The sequence below is a fragment of the Hemiscyllium ocellatum genome, chromosome 13, assembly GCF_020745735.1.
Source record: "Hemiscyllium ocellatum isolate sHemOce1 chromosome 13, sHemOce1.pat.X.cur, whole genome shotgun sequence".
Lineage (NCBI taxonomy): Eukaryota > Metazoa > Chordata > Chondrichthyes > Orectolobiformes > Hemiscylliidae > Hemiscyllium > Hemiscyllium ocellatum.
Genome location: NC_083413.1, coordinates 12,862,887 through 12,875,520, shown reverse-complemented (window position 1 = coordinate 12,875,520; position 12,634 = coordinate 12,862,887). Strand labels below are relative to the sequence as shown.

The 12,634-nt window shown below is 41.0% G+C and overlaps 1 protein-coding gene across 2 annotated transcripts in view; it reads right to left on the bottom strand.

Annotated features, from left to right (window-relative positions):
* Positions 1 to 12,634, bottom strand: part of rnf13 (ring finger protein 13) — a 257,872-nt gene that overhangs the window by 144,392 nt on the left and 100,846 nt on the right. The gene's annotated exons all lie outside the window — the stretch shown is intronic.

Below are 12,634 nucleotides of genomic sequence, written 5' to 3'. Positions count from 1 at the left end.
ACGAAGACGGAAAGTGTGCGTCTTGGCAACGAAAACAAAATCTGGTTGCAAGTTCAGGTTCACATAGGATAGCAAGATTGCAAAACATCTAGTTTCACTTCCAGCTGTAGCTTAGGAAGAGTGAACCATGTAGAGAAGAGTTTGTGGGAAGGGTTGCAGTCAGTAGCTTTGCTTCTCTCAATAGTTTAAATTTGGGGGAAATCTTTTGCTTACAAAACATTAAAAAGCAGCATATATGCAGAAAAACAAATCAAAAAACATTGGGGTGATGTAGAGGATGTGGGGAGGTAGAATAATGCATATTCACAATTCACCTTGGATGCCACCAACACAAAACATGGCTTGGAAACAGAAGGGTGGGGCTCTGGAGGGAATGGATGCACCAGCAGGAAGCAGCCAGTATAGGAGATGTCAGGGTAGTGACTGAACAAAGTGAGGACTGCAGATGCTGGAGATCAGAGCTGAAAATGTGTTGCTGGAAAAGCCCGAAATGTCGATTCTCCTGCTCCTTGGATGCTGCCTGACCTGCTGCACTTTTCCAGAAACATTTTCAGTAGTGACTGGACAGACAGGAATTGAACCAAGTGAGGGAAGTGGCATCCAGCTGGACGATAGAGGAGAAAGGTCAGACGAGACGTCTTTTAGAAAGGTTGCAGGAAGCTTAGAATAGAATAGAAGCCGTACGGTGTGGAACCAGGCCATTCGGCTCAAAAATCCACATCACCTCTTTGAAGAGCATCCATCCCAGACTCTCATCCCACCCTTTCCCTGCAAATTCAATGGCTAATCCACTATCCCTGGACACAAAGCAATTTAGTATGGCCAACCCATCTAGCCTGCATATCTTTGAACTGTAGGAGAAAACCGACGCACCTGGAGGAAACCCACATACACATGGGGAGAATGTGCAAACTCCACACAGTCACCTGAGAATGGAATTGCCAGTGGTATAGTTCATAATTGTCAGAATCACAAGATTTAATATGTAATCTGATAAGGAAGTTTTTCAGTGCTTTGTTAACTCTGTATACTTCAAACATGAAACCCTACAGGTTGTATTTCTAGCCCATACAAGCTGTGGTACATCACAGTTAACAAGTGTCTCTGTTGGAAATCTACACACATGGGATGTTTCACAATACTAAATAGTGCCATGTAATGGCAAGTTCCAATACTCTCACCCCTTAGTCAGATGGTTCAAGTCCCACTTCATGACTAAAGCACAAAGTCAAGGTGAACACCAGTGCATTACTGAGGGCCTGCTGCATTGTGAAAGGTAGTCTTTCAGATATGGCATGCAACCAAATTCCTGACTACTGTCACAAGTAGACATCAAAAACAGCATGGTATTATTTTAGAATCTAGTAAAGTCATCCCAGTTACTGGTTAACATTCATCCCTCAATATGAAAGAATTGCCTGGTAATGATCACAACACTATTTGTGGGGACTTACAGATCAGCTGCATTTTCTTTCCTACGTTGCAGTGATTAAACTTCCAGAAAACATGTTGGGTTATTTTACGATTCTGGGAGTCACTAAATGCTAGTACTTTCTTTTTCCTCCCCTGGTGCTGTTATACATTGCCAAAATACCACTATGTGACAAGCAACAAAAGTCCCTCAGTTTTTGCTTCTCTAAGCCAGTGGCACCGAACCAAATTGCACTCACTCTTTGCTGTGTATTAATACATCTGCAATACTAAGAGATTTATCCTGGGTCCTCAACAAATCACGTTTTAACTATTCATTGTGACATCATTTGGGTTATTTGAGATGTGCCTATTTTCTAATCACGTCATTATAAAGAATTTGTTGGACTGAGTAGACAAATCATGTTTTGAATGTTCAGCCAATATTATTCTATATTGCAGAAAAAAGATGTAAAATGTAATTTCAATAGCATAGTGCAACAAAGCCCAAAATTCTTGGGATCAGTGCAAGCATTTCCTTCTCCCCACCTTACATCCCAACTACTAGCACAGCATTGTTAGTTTCTTAAAATAAATGCAGCCAGAGTATGATAAAATTGTTTATAAGCAGAGATTTCTCTTCAACATACAAAAGCTGCACTTGACGATGAGCAAAGGCAATATTTTCTCTCAAACTTAGTTATTTATGATTTAAAAAGATTTTAAAAAGCTACACAAAGCACTGGCTAAACCACAACATATCTCTGCTCTAATTCTATTGCTCCACAAGTCAAATCATAAATGAAAAATTTTACTCAAATTACATTACAGCCAATTGTATGATTTTCCTAAGTTAAACCAAGATGGAAAACAATTCATTAATCCGGTTTCATTAATAATTTAGATTTAGAAAATAAAACCAATCAAACTGAAGACCGGTTAACAATTTGTAATATGAAAACCTAAATATTTAGATTAGATTCCCTAGTGTGGAAACAAGCCTTTCGGCCCAACTAGTCCATATTGACCCTCTGCAGAGTAACCTCACCCAGACCCATTTCCCTCTGACTTAATACACCTAACACAATGGGCAATTTAGCATGGCCAGTTCACCTCACCTGCACATCTCTGGACTGTGGGAGGAAACCAGAGCACCTGGAGGAAGCCCACGCAGACACAGGGAGAATGTGCAAACTCCACACTGACAGTTGCCCAAGGCTGGAATCGAACCTGGGACCCTGACACTGAGGCAGCAGTGCTAACCACTGTGCTGCCCCAAACCACTCAATTTTGACTTTACCACTCAAACTTACTCAAAGCATTTACTTTGGGTTAAAAAAAGAAATTTATTTCTGCAGATATTCACTTTAAAAATAAAGAAAAACTTTTCTGAGCAACTGTGGTTATCTTTGAAGGTGAAATATAAGCAGGGGGGGGGAATTCCTGAGGTCAGTCAGTCAGTAAATCTGGTGTTCTTGTACTTGGGATCATATTGCAATCACATATGGTTGTTTCTGGAGTCTTGAAAGACACTGCTTGCTCAGGAAATAAATGTTGAAAAGTATTTTTTTGTCACTCTTCCTGAAGAGCAGAGAGATTACATTCTGATCTTTCAGCCAATTTTCACGGACAGAAAACAACAGATGAGCAGCTTGTTCCACTGCATTGTTTTCCTCAACTGAAAAACCTAAGCATTAAATTCCTGCAGACACTGTTCAAACAGAGCAGCTATAAAATTCAGTCGGAAAACAGTCAGGAATTTTCCCCACTGGGGCTTCAAGGAACCAAGGCCAGCAGTTATCCAGAAATGTATGGTTTTTCAAGAAATGCCTTGCTTTAAAAAGTTGCAACATGATTTCTCACTGACCTTTTACAAGCTTTACAATCTTTCAAACTCTTCTTCAAAAACCATTAAATACAAACCATCTGTTGCACTGTGTACATTTGAGTATTGCGTGGGGACAGGTACAGGAGAGTTGATGAGCATAGTTACTGCATGACAGATAAACTCTAGAACCTTAGATCCTGTGTTTAGGGGAGATGGGATTGCAACGATCAGGATTTGTGGCCAAGAAATTTTTGAATGGATTTTTGAATGGCATATTGAGTTATATAGCCAATGAAGAATGAGTCAATGGAGAAATGGAAGGATTTTAGGGAGAAGAATCATCCAGTAAAAAAACAAAAGAGATGAGAGTTGATTCTTGTCGAGTATAATTGTCGTAAGGGAAAGACAACCAATGGTGAGAAGGCAAGGAAGAAGAAGAGACAACCAATTTGATGTACTTTATTTTAGACACACAAGCAGTATTTGAGCTTCTTAAAAAAAAAACAAATATTAGAGGATAATTAACTTCAAAAGTAAAGATGTTTAAATACAGGAAAACAATTATCTGAATATTTAATCAGGCATTGTCAAATTCCAAATTTTTAATTCATTGGGTTATTTGAAATGATACTCAAGATAAAATCAGAGCAAACTGCAACCATTTTCTTTTCAAACAATTTCATAAAACAACATAACCCAATTTAATCAATTTTCATACTGGCCTTGCTTTTGGTCATGAAAAAATAGAAACAAGAAAATCTGATTACACCCTGGGATTACTTCTCACCATTGAAATTTGATTTCATAGCAGTGAAATGAATTGTTCTGTACGAATTGTTGTAAGGTTATGTATGCACATGATGTGGAATACAAATTATGATGTGTATGTGTTACAAATGCATCCAATGCATCATCATCTATTATTCAGAGAGCATTGAACTCTAGAAAATCTCAGAAAATAATTGGGATGGGAAGACAGAATGAATCAAGCTCCATCCTGAGCTGCCAAGACCTTATTTCTTTCATGCTGTTACACTAACATTGTGCTTGAAAGAGCAGAGATCTCAAATGACTTCATTCAGGCTCCTTCATATTTCTGAGCTCACCAAATTTATGTTTCAAGCTGATGACACTGATGTTGAAACTGGTTAGATTTACAAATGATCACTCTGGAGACGACATACACTATTACCATTACTTACTTCGTGATCCAGAAACAAAGTATAATACAGATTGATGTATGTGCGACATATAATACATTTGCTTTGGAAGCGGGCAGCAATAGATACCTCATTGACTTGCATAGGTCTGAAGGGGCTCATTTCCATGCAACACTATCATTCAACCGTCATGCCCATTCCCTTCTTCCTTTATTCACTCCATGTTCAAATTTAGGTTTACTTGCTAACCAGTATTAATGTGGTTTTCTAAAATAAATAGGTTGTTTAAAAAGTGTAGATTAAAGATCTTTTCACACATGGATACATATCTAATTCTTATCTGGCTTCATATTGAAAGAGGGGCATTAACAGCGACTGAGCAGAAAATTTACACTTGAGGCAGCGTTTGTGGGAGTCTATTTTCAGAGATAGAGTTAAGATTGGTTATAGAATCATAGAATTTCTACAGCGTGGAAACAGGCCATTTGGCCCAACTAGTCCACACTGACCCTCCAAAGAGTATCCCACCAGACCCCATTCCCCATTACTTTACATTTCCCCTGACTAATGCACCAAGCCTATACATCCCTGAATGCTATGGACAACTTAGCATGGCCAATTCGCCTAACCTGCACATCTTTGGACTGTGGGAAGGAACTGGAGCACCCAGAGAAAACCCATGCAGACATGGGGAGAATGTCTGTGTGGAGTTTGCACAGTCACCAGAGACTGGAATTAAACCTTGGTCCCTAGCACTGAGAGACAGCAGTGCTAAACACTGAACCACCGTGCCACCCATGAATGTATAAGCCCTATTAAATATGCGTATTAGTACAATGCTGTTGTAATTCCAATTTCATAACTTTCGGAGCAACGACATAAAACCTTGGAATTTGACCTGCCCAAATAGACTTTGTCATGTTATTTGTGACCCAGTTGGCAGCACTGCTAACTATAATGCACTAATCATAATACAGAACTTCAATGCTCACACTCCAGTACAGTCCTGAGAGTGCTTTCTCACGAGGTGCCATCTTTTGGATTAGATATTCAGCTGAAGTCCCTGCATAGTCAAGCATTTTCCCACGATAGAAGAGTCCAAAACTAGAAGACATAGGTTTAAGGTAAGAGGGAAAAGATAGAAAAAGGACCTAAGGGGCAACTTTTTCTCATAGAGGGTGATGCATGTATGGAATGAGCTGACAAAAGTGGAGGAGGCTGGTACAATTACATGTAGATGGTTATACGAATAGGAAGTGTTTAAGAGGGATATTGGCCACATGCTGGGAAACAGGACTAAATTAATTTAGGATATCTGGTCGGCATGGACGGGTTGGGTCGAAAAGGTCTGTTTTTGTGCTGTACAACCTTCTGACTCTAAGATTCCATGGTTCCATCTCAAAACAGCAGGAGAATTATCTCCAGTGTCCTGGCAAATACCCATTAATACCAACATCAGATGATGATGATTTAGCCATCATCATGTTGCTGCTTGTGGAAGCTTGCCATGCATATATTAGATGCTGTACTTTCCACATTATGAGTCACTATACTTCGAAAAGTACTTCATTGCCTGCAACATATTTAAGGATGACCTCTGGTCATCTAAAGTGCTGAATATTTCTGTTTAAAGACAAATTTAAAGTACAGTTTCCAATAAATGTTTTTGCATTTCATTACATGAATTATTTTGCACTGCTAGTTAGTGTACTACATTCTTTGCTAGGTGAGCTGGGGATGGACAGTTGATTGATTGACAGATTCACAAATCAACAAATTTGAACAAAGTCTGACCTGCATCACCTTTTAATCAGATAGACTGGAATGATGGCAAACTATAGACAAACAAGAACAGATTTCAGCTCCTACAACTGCACTCTCTTCATTGGTTGGTCAAAGGGTCTGCTCAGACTAGCAAGAGGTAGGAAGTGGTGATCCACTTCGATAATATACACAGCATTGATAACATACATAGCCGTTACATATCTGTAACATATGCCAAATATGCTATGCTTGGCATTCAGAGTAAGGATGACTTTTCGTATGCAAGCGAAAGTTACCACAGTGTGACGCTTTCAAAAAATACCAGTCATGTGCCACATTAGTCATTCTACATTACACTGACATACCTACTGACAAATGCTACATTTAGTGATCGACAATACCGTCAGTGGAACAATGATACAATTTGGAAAAGATGCAGAGCATTCATAAGGCTACAGCATTCTTACAGATATGTTACCAAGAGAGGACACTTGTATGGACATAATCCTAAAATCCTGCACAACGGGTTTTCATTCAAATGTTCGACTGGTATCTGGAGCACAGAATTATTTTCGCATTAGTCATTATTCATTTGTTTTGCACCACAAATGTTTCCCACATGCTACTTCGCACAAAGGACGAAGTACATTTAGCTCCAATATGTCCAGGGCTGACCTCTGATTCAAGATCACTAACGATTAAGATTCTCAGTTGGAAGCTACTGCATCTGTTTGGTCTTCCTGAACATGGTTAACCAGGGAACAAAAGATCTTCAGCTGCAAGTAGTGGACAAAATTAAAAGCTTGTGTAACAGGGAAACAGCTGTGTATATTTTGAAAAGTATGTAAAGGATGTGGTTGGTGCTACAGGACTAGCATTTACTGGTCATTCCCAATTGCCCTGGAGGTGATGAATGGGCTACATAAACTGCTATAGTCTTTGCAGTGCAGGAACTGTCCTTTTCATGTTTGCCCCTTGATTAACAGGATTCCAAGAGTTCTAAATTGAGTCTTTTACCTTGAAGAATAAAGTGAAGTATTTTGCGACACCTGTCATTTCCCTGGTTCTTTGTTAATATTCCCCAGTCTACTCACTCGGTCTGCTGTACACTTTAAATATTTTAAAAAGGTAGAGATAGTAAAGATGCTCTTGCTGTCCATCTTGACATTACTTAGAATCTTACCCTCAAAGTTCATTTACTTCTTTTTAGGTCATCTATTGTTGGGTTTTAAAACTCCTCCACTCACCTGGAGTTACCACGAATCATTGCCTCATTTTATTTTTTGTTTCCAGCCATTCTGGAGACATGGGTAGAGCAGGGACAGGAACGGTTGTTGTAGGTCTGGGATTTAGATGTTTCAGTAAGAGGAGAGAAGATGGTAAAAGAGGGAGAGGTGTGGCATTGTTCGTCAAGGAAAGTATTACGGTGGCCAAAGGGGCGTTTGAGACCTGTCCATTGAGGCAGTATGGGTTGAGGTCAGAAGCAGGAAAGGAGAGGTCACCCTTTTGGGGGCTTTCTATTAGCCTCCAAATAATTCCAGAAATTTAGAGGAAAGGATAGCGAACATAATTCCCGATAGGAACGAAAGTGACAGGGTAGTTGTTATAGGGTCTTTAACTTGCTGAAAGTTGACTGAAAGTACTATAGCTTGAGTACTTTAAATGGGTCAGTTTTCATCCAATGTGTGGAGGGTTTCCTGACAATACCCAGACAGGTCAAAGGGCGAAGCCACATTGGATATGGTACTGGGTAGTGAACCCAGCCAGGTGTTAGGTTTGGAGGTAGGTAAGCACTTTGGGGATAGTGAAGTGCTGATGGAAAGGAATAGGTGTATACTGCAGGGCAAGAGTTATAGCTGGGGGAAAGGCAAATATGATGCGAGTTGGCAAGATTTAGGATGAATAGCACAGGATGGGCACAATTAAAATGTGGAGCTTTCTCAAGGACCAGCTACTGCGTGTCCTTGATAAGTACGTACCTGTCAGGGAGGCACGAAGTTGTCGAACGAGGGAGCCATGGTTTACTAAAAGATGTTGATGCTCTTGCCAAGAGGAAGAAGGCAGTTCATATTAGGATGAGACATGAAGGCTCAGTGAGAGCGCTTGAGAGTTACATGTCAGCTCTCTTTAGGTCTTTCCTGGCTAAGAGGGGACATGAGAAGTCATTGGCAGGTAGGATCAAGGAAAACCTTAAGGCTTTCTATAGGTAGATCAGGTATAAAAGAATGACTGGAGTGAAATTAGGGCCAAGATGTGGTGCTGGAAAAGCATAGCAGGTCAGGCAACATCCGAGAAGCAGGAGAGTCTATGGTTTGGGAAAAAGCACTTCATCAGGAAGATTAGGGCCAATAAGGATAGATTAGATTAGTGTGGAAACAGCTCATTTGGCCCAACAAGTCCACACCAACCCTCCGAAGAGCAACCCACACAGACCCAGTCCCCTATATTTACCCCTTCACCTAAAACTACAGGCAATTTAGCAAGGCCAATTCACCTAACCTGCACAGTTTTTGGACTGTGGGAGGAAACAAGAGCATCCAGAGGAAACCCACGCAGACATGGGGAAAATGTGTAAACTCCACACAGACAGTTGCCTGAGACAGGAACCGAACCCGGGTTTCTGGTGCTGAGAGGCAGCCGTGCTAACTACTGTGCCGCCCATGGAATGGGAAGTTATGCGTGGAGCCAGAGGAATTGGGGAAGCACTAAATGAATTTTTTTTTGTCATTATTCACACTAGAAAAAGACTATGCTGTTGAGGAGAATACAGAGAAGCGGCACGGTGGCACAGTGGTTAGCACTGCTGCTTCACAGCACCAGAGACCTGGGTTCAATTCCTGCCTCAGACAACTGACTGTGTGGAGTTTGCATGTTCTCCCCATGTCTGCGTGGGTTTCCTCCGGGTGCTCCGGTTTCCTCCCACAGTCCAAAGATGTGTGGGTCAGGTGAATTGGCCATGCTAAATTGCCCATAGTGTTAGGTAAGGGATAAATGTAGGGGTGTGGGTGGGTTGCGCTTCAGCGGGTCGGTGTGGACTTGTTGGGCCGAAGGGCCTGTTTCCACACTAAGTAATCTAATCTAAAAATAAAAAATACATGGGATTGAGGTGCACAAGGAGGTCGTGTTAGCAATTATGGAAAGTGTAAAAATCTAAAAGTCTAATCGGCCCAGGAGACTTCATCCTAGGATTCTCTGGGAAGCCAGGAAGGAGATTGCAGAGCCTTTGGCTTTGATGTTTATGTCGTCATTGTCTACAGGAATAGGGCCAGAAGACTGAAGGATAGCCAATGTTGTCCCCTTGTTCAAAAAGGGGAGTAGAGACAACCCTGGAAATTATAGTTCAATGAGCTTTACTTCGGTTGCAGGTAATATGTTGGAAAAGGTTAGAAGTGATAGGATTTATCATCGAGAAAGGAAGAAGTTGATTATGGATAGTCAACAATTTTGTGAAAGATAGATCATGCCTCACAAAACCTTGAGTTCTTGGAGATGGTGACCAAACAGTTGGATGAGAGTAAAAGTGGTTGATGTAACGTATTTGGATTTCAGCAAGGTGTTTGATAAGATTCCCCACGGTAGGCTATTGCACAAAATAGAGGCATGAGATTGAGGGTGACTTAGCGGCTTGGATCAGAAATCGGCTAGCTGAAAGGGTGGTGGTTGGTGGGTAATATTCATCCTGGAAAGATTCATCCTGGTAAGATTCCTGATGAAGGGCTTATGCCCGAAACGTCGAATTTCCTATTCCTTGGATGCTGCCTAACCTGCTGTGCTTTAACCAGCAACACATTTTCAACAACAATATTCATCCTGGAGTTCAGTTATGAAGGGTGTACCGCAAGGATCTGTTTTGGGGCCACAGCTGTTTGTCATTTTTATAAATGAGCTCGATGGTTTAGTAAATTTGCGGACGACACTAAGGTCAGTAGCGTTGTGGATAGTGCCGAAGGATGTTGTGGGTTAGAGGGACATAGATAAACTGCAGACTTGGGCTGAGATCTGGCAAATGGAGATAAGCGTGAGGTGATTTACTTTGGAAGGAACAACAGGAATAAAAAGAGTACTGGGCTAAAGGTAAGATTCTTGATAGCGTAGACACAGATCTTTCTGTTCATCTATGTACAGGGATCCCTGAAAGTTGCCACCCAGATCAATAGAGTTGTTAAGAACAGCATGTTAGCTTTTATTGGTAGAGGGACTGAGCTTTGGAGCCACGAGGTAATCCTGAACTGTACAAAATTCTGGTTCAGCTGCACTTGAAGTATTGCATACAGTTCTGGTCACCACACTATCGGAAGGATGTGGATGCTCTGGAAAGAGTTCAGAGGAGATTTACTAGGATGTTGCCTGGTATGGAGGGAAGGTCTTATGAGGAAAGGCTGAGGGACTAGAGGCTGTTTTCTTTAGAGAGAAGGTTGACAGGTGACTCAATTGAGACACAAGATAATCAGAGGGTTGGATAGGGTGGACAGGGAGAGCCTTTTTCCTTGTTTGGTGATCGCTAGCATGAGGGGACATAGCTATAAATTGAGGGGTGGCAGATATAGGACAGATGTCAGAGGAAGTTTCTTTACTCAGTAGTAAGTATTTGGAACAGCCTGCCTGCAACAGTAGTAGACTCGCCAACTTTAATGGCATATAAATGGTCATTGGATAGACGTATGGATGAAAATGGAATAGTGTAAATTAGATAGGCTTCAGACTGGTTTCACAGGTCGGCGCAGCTTCGAGGCCGAAGGGCCTGTACTTCACTGTAATATTCTATGTTCTTTCAATGTAATGCTATACTTCCCTGATTAACCATGTTTGGCTCATCCCCTTCCGAGAATATTTCTGCAGTGAGTCAATAACTATTTTCTTGAACACCTGCCATTGTTCCTCAACCATAAGCGCAGCTAAACTCCTTTTCCAGTCTAGCTAGTTCTGCCCTCATTCCTTTGTAATTACACTTATGTTTAGCAGGACTTCTGAGGTAAGTTTCTCCCTCAAGCTAAATGCTAAATTCTACCACATTATGTCATTGTTTTCTAAATGGAATCTTTTACTGAGATCATTTATTAAAACTGCCTTATTGTACATCTAGATCCAAAATATCCCAATCCCTCACTGGACCCATAACACTGTTCTCAGATACCGTCCCAAATACACATGGATTCTAACTTTGTGTCTACCTTTACCAATCTGACTTTCCCAATCTAGAAGATCAAGTCACCAATGATTACTGCTTTTGCTTTACATATCTGTCATGTCCTGATTCATTCTGCCCACTGTATATATAAACTAATGTTAGGAGGACAATAATCTTCCCCTTTTTATTATTTCCACCCACATAAATTCGACACCATCCTAGCCAAGATAATTTCTTGCTATTGTACTTATGCCATCCTGTACTAACAAAGCTACCCCACAGCCCTTTTCTCTCTACCTGTCCTTTTGAAAAGTTACATGTCCTCATTTAGTTCCCAGCTTTTATCCCTTTGTAGCCAAATTGCTTAATGGCCATAAAATGATGCCCCTTAACCTCTATTTGATCCATTAATTCATTTATTTTTGTACTCGAAAGCATACAGCATTCAAAAAAGTGCCATTAAATTTTGCCTTTTTACCTTCTTCCCAGCCTTTTGATTCTGTTTACTGCGTCTTTCTATGTTTGGACACACTACCCTTTCTTGTCCTGAGTATCATTATTGTTAAATGTAGCTCCTAACATTCTGATTTTTTTCAGCAGAACCTTCCTTCTAGTTCTAACAGTCCTGTGGTTGCCAATATGGATGACACCAATTGGATTCCTTCCCTCCAAGTTCTTCTCCAGTCCCTACCATATATTCTTAACCCACACACTAGGTGACAATAGAGCTTTCTGGACTCCTGCTCAGTTTCAGAAAATAGTATCTATAACCCTAATTATACTGCCCTACATCATTACTACACTTCTGTTTCTTCCTCCAACTTAAGTGGTTCAATGTACCATGGTGCTGTGGTCAGCTTACTTATCCTTCCTTCAGTTGCCACTCATGTCTGCACAACTTGCAGGAGCCTCAAACCATTGGATAATAGCAATGATCAAGGGTCCTTAAATGTAACACGCTGGATCTCCATACCTGTGGTCACACCCTCCTGCTCTAGATTACACTCCAAATGTGAACCACTTGTCAAAAGGAGTGTGACCAAGTTCTAGAGCCAAGTGTCGAAGGCCATTTCCTTTTTCTGATATGACAATGTCTGCAGCTTGGATTCCACCTTCTCAGTTTAGACCGAAAGGTCCATAAGTTGCAAACGCTTCGAGCTGATGGAGGAAAGGTCATTAATGAAATAGCTGAAGATTGCTGGGCTTGGGACACTGCCCTCAAGAAGCCTACAGTGATGTCCTTGGTCTGAGATGACTGACTTCTAAAATGTCCAACCATCTTAATTTATGCTTGGTGTTACCCAAACCAACAGGGAATCATCTCAACTTCCCCTTCAATTCAGA